This window comes from Octodon degus, unplaced genomic scaffold, assembly GCF_000260255.1.
Source record: "Octodon degus isolate 3935 unplaced genomic scaffold, OctDeg1.0 scaffold00167, whole genome shotgun sequence".
Lineage (NCBI taxonomy): Eukaryota > Metazoa > Chordata > Mammalia > Rodentia > Octodontidae > Octodon > Octodon degus.
The window spans coordinates 5,371,299-5,376,305 of record NW_004524743.1 but is presented as its reverse complement, the minus strand read 5'-3'; the positions used below and the strand labels follow the sequence as shown (position 1 = coordinate 5,376,305).

General features: G+C 36.8%; 1 pseudogene; it reads left to right on the top strand.

The window, feature by feature from the left end:
• The first annotated feature begins 1,076 nt into the window (after positions 1–1,076).
• LOC101566632 lies at positions 1,077–2,757 on the top strand (annotated as a pseudogene).
• The last annotated feature ends 2,250 nt before the right edge of the window (positions 2,758–5,007 follow it).

Here is a 5,007-nt window from a genome sequence, read left to right as displayed (position 1 = left end):
TTAAAGCTTTCTATTTGTATTTCTTCTTTTGAGTTCTTATACTAGGGAAACTATACAATATTTACACATGAGGGTCTGCTTTACTTCACTTATTAGTATATTTTTACACAAGTAGCATCCACTTATATATAAAGGCCTCAAGCTATATCATTCTTTATAGCTGAGTAATACTCCATTGTATAAAAATACCACATCTTTTAGGATGAATTTTATTTTTATTAACTGCCTTCATTTTCCAGAAAATGTGGTCATTGTAATTCTTGCACACATTTATTGTGCATAACGTATTATAAACACCTTATTTTCTAACTTGATTGGCGATTTTCACATTGGGTTTTTCTTGAATCAGTGTCATAAAAGTATAATTTATCCTAGATATTATTTATTTTAGACTGCTGTAGTGACTTACTACTTAAGAGCAGGGGAAAACAAAAGTAGAAGTCATATTGGGCACTAACAAATAATGTATAATCCAATATTAAATATGATGCTGAATCTGAAGAAACAGTATATCAAAGGTATTTAAATTTAACAGTTCACAGCCATATTTTTTTTCTTTCTTTTAATGCGGTTGATCTAAAAGTTAGCTTTGTACTTCAGAAAGTTGCAAAGGCAAATAAATGATCTAGTACATGACACTGAAGAGTCCCCTAACAGGGCCATATGAAATATTCTCAAAGCTTAGACATTTTAGCAGAGAAAGGGGAAACTTCAGGGCACGGGTGAAACATTTGAACAAATGAAAGGATTCATCATTTAGAAGTCATAAAAGCTCCACCCGGAGAAGCCATAAAGGTCTTCTTAGACAAACTCACTTTAGAGTGAAGGGGTTTGAGAATATGTTCAGTTCATACTTGTAACTCTTAGAACTGTAGATCATGTTCTATACAGAAATGTAAACTGTCAAAGGGTAACCCTCATTTCTGAAGCAAATAGTGGATTAAGCATTTAGTATGTCCCTGGCACTCTGTAGAAGGTGGGAAATTAAGTAATAAAGCCCAATCCCTGTTCTCCACAAGCTTTCCTGTCTGCCAGAGGGAGCTGAGACAAGGACAGAAATAGCTACAAGGACAACGATGAAGGAGCAGCGAAGAGGTCTGCCTATACAGCAATGAAAATTCAAACTAGGAAATATAGCACGTGTAAGGTAGAAGGAAAAACATGATCAAAGACACTCAAGTGATCCTTTTCATCTTTGTCACTTATGTTTTTCTGTACTTGTTACTGTATATTTCCTGACATTGAACAAATCCCCCCACTTCTGAATTTGCTGTCTCTCCTCCCCCCTCCCTTTCCTGTTCTGTCTCTTGCCGCCTTTTTTAAGACCAACCAGGTGATACATTATACTCTCAATCTCTTAAAATTCATGGGGCTGGCCAAATAGCTCAGAGGATTAAAGGACCTGCAAGCAACCCCAGAGGCTGGGAATTTGATCCCTAGGCCTGTGGTGCTGGCCCCACACCATGCCATGCTGAGATGGCAATTGAGACTGGGCATGGTGGTGCCCTGTAATCCCAGCTCCTGGGAGCCTGAAAACAGGAGGATCACTACTAGTCCGATCTAGTAGTAAGACCCTGAACACCCTGTAGACTGTTCTCTAAAATGCAAAATAAATAAATAAAATTCACTGCTCTATTCTACATTGGCTGTAAATTGCTGACTTTTGATCTTCTAGATATCTAACCCCCCCAATCAATTAGTCTTGTCTCTACTATGATAATAAACAATTACAATATAAGTTAATAAGTGGGAAAGTTAAGTACCATTTTTACACTGCCTACTTATCAGAATTATAACGTTTGGGATATTACTGGGTTACATACAATGTGGTATTAATCTTAAACTTACCTATTTTTACTCCCTTCTATCTAGAAGGAACTAAGAAATTTTAAAATTATATTTAATGTTACATTAAGCATTGCAATTATATTTATGTTTCTTGTATCTTTTCTGAACAACTGAGTCAGAATGACCTTTGCTGATTTTTCTCTCATTAAGCCAGAATATTGATACAAACTAAAAATTTATTCCATTTACATTGGCTATACTTAGTTTTACATAATAAACATATATATGAAGAAGTTTACTTCAAAATTACTCTACCTGGTTTCCCTGGCTGCCGAGCTAGTGGTCGGTTGGGCAGCACCTCCTGTGGGCTCCGGCTGCTAGACAGCTGCACTCTGAGGCTGGAAGCGCTTCCCGCAGGGGCCAGCCTGAGAAAGGTACTTTCTCTCTCCTGAGCCACGGCATATCAGTTATGCAGAAATCCCACTTTAGGAACAAGTCTTCAGAAAAACCTGGGTGAGCTCATACAGTCTCAGCAAATCATCCCCAACTTGCCCTCCAAGTTCTACTTCAGTTGGATAAGGCTATAAATTCTGCACTGGATCAGAGGGTCAGGAGCAGAGTCAATTTCAGGGGCTTTCTAAACACATACACGTTCTGCGATAACGTGTGGACTTTTGCACTGAACCATGCAGAATTCTGAGAGGACACAGAACTTATTACGTGGAGAAAGTGAAGATCGTGGCATGTGGTGGTAAAAATACTGGCTCCAGTACTACAGAAGGAATAGGAAATAAAAGTGGCCTTTTCATGCCATTGTCTACTGTCATTCATCGCTTTTTGAAGAGAAACATAGAAAAGACTTTTTGTATTTATTCTAGCATTTCAGAAATGACCTCACTGTGCTGTACTATCAGAATTTTGGCGGGAAAATGCTTACAACTCTATCCTTTTACATTACCTATGCTATAAAGCATGAAGAAACATAACTTTTTTTTAAATGACAAATCAAAGGTTGTAGCCCACCTGAGAAGTCTTTAACAAACTCATTTTAAAACTAAAAAAAAAATTACTCTACCTTTTCTGTGAATTATACATTTTATAGAATAGTGACACAATGACTGCTCATGCTTTTCATAAGGCAGTTCTGATAAGTGGCAGGATAACACTTCTGGTAAACTGTGTAATCGTCTCACTTCTTCACTCTTCTCGCAGTAATTGCGTCGAGTTCCCATGATCCTTCTTGTGAGCTATCCTTCCAGCGTGCCCAGGCTACGTTGACCCCCTTCTTGGGATTCAGTCAATGGGATCTTAGGAGACAAGGGAGAAGGCTGAGGAGGATACGCACAGCTGAAGTGAACCGATGAGCCCAGGAAGAGGACAAGAGACACAGCAGAGCCAAACTGCCAGCTGAATCCAGCCAAGGCAACTCCCACCTGCAAAAGGGAGCCAAGGGAAAAATAAAGAGCTGCTTAGTGACCTACAGCTCAAATATAGACACGCAGCTAAATAAAACATATTAGATCCTGCTGACATTTTGAAGCTGTGTGCCTTGTGGTATTATCTTGTTTTCAATTAATTGGTAAACTTTCTAAACCAGTTTTCCTTGGTTAATATTGCCTGACATATATTTAACATCAACAAGCACAAAACCAAATGTATTGCATGCTTATATTTTAGTTTATATCATAAATATTTATTTTTAAAAATACGACCTAAAGTGTTTAGCGTGTTAATCTAATTACATTAATTATGATTAATTATATATTAAAATGTATGCTTAATCTGTTGTTGCTGCTGCTATTTTTTTTGGAATTTGTTCTATCTACTCTTTTTTTAAAGTGTTTCCTTTCTTGATTTTATTTGCATGGGACTTGTTTTTTCATTTGCTCTTGCCTTAGAAACTATTTTATATGAATTATAAGTCATTCAATTGTCTTTTATCAATATATTGAAGAAACTATTCCATTGGATTCCTATTATTTCTGAAAGATCAGTCTAATCAATTTTTATGTAAAATTCTTTTTTGTTGTTGTTATTACTGGGAATTGAACTTGGAACCTTGTGTTTGTGAGGCAGGTGTTTGTGACACTGAGTTATATTCCTAACCCATTAAATTCATTTTTATCTTGAGTTGCTTTTAATATTTTTGTAATTGTTATACTATAATTTTACTATATTATATCAGGTGTAGTTTTGTTCTTAATTTATTCCCTTCATCCATTTCTCATTTTGAGATTGCTTTCATTAATTATAAAAATGTATTATCTTGTTAAAAATTATCCTTCTCCATTTTCTATAATTTTTTCTTTAAAGAGCTCTGATTATATTGATAGAATACTGCCACTCCAACCTCCATGTCCCTCAAAATCTCTATCTTCCTTGTCCCTCAAGTTATGATTTTGGAATCTGTACACATTCTTAATACAAATCCAAAGGCCAGCCTGAGAACTCAGCAGATTAAAGTGCCTGCTTAGGCAGAGCACAGCACCAGCGTTCCATCTTCAGCACGCCTTGCCAGCCCCGCCCCTGGGGCATGCTGAGATGAGGATTGACACTGGGCGTGGGGGAAGTGCTTGTAATCCCAGCACTTGAGAGGCTGAAGGCAGAAGAATCACTACAAGTCCCATCTACCTAGTGAGACCCTATAGGCCATGTAGATTGTGTCCTAAATACAGAAAAACAAACAAAAAACAAATCCATTATCCACTTGCATTGTTTTCAAATTACTTAATATTGTCAAAACTATTTATAAAGTTTTGTTTTAATACCACAATTTTTAAACTTCTAGTAGATCTATTTGATTCATTTTCATATTCTCCATGTCAGTTAGCAATGCCCCATTCCTCAGACTTTTGAATCCCCAATACTATGTTTGCACTTAATAACACCATGAATGCCTCATGCTTCTGATTTCCGACAATTTTCTTATATGTTTGTTGGTCTCTTCTTGAGGACAGAGTAAGAATTCCTTTCTAGTCAGTTCCAGCACATGTTCTGAAGAGTTGTCTAGAGAGACATTTCCTTCTGTAGTTCTGACTAGAAACATGGCTGAGAAAAGCAAGTCTATTTCTAGGATAGATTTCTTCTTACTGAAGCTCACTACTGATGGCGTGGCCTGCCCTATGTTCCCATTTTATATGAATTTTCTGTCTCAAACCTATACTCAGCTAAATTTCATAACTTTATTTCCTATGCAGTCTAGGCAAGCACCATCGAGAC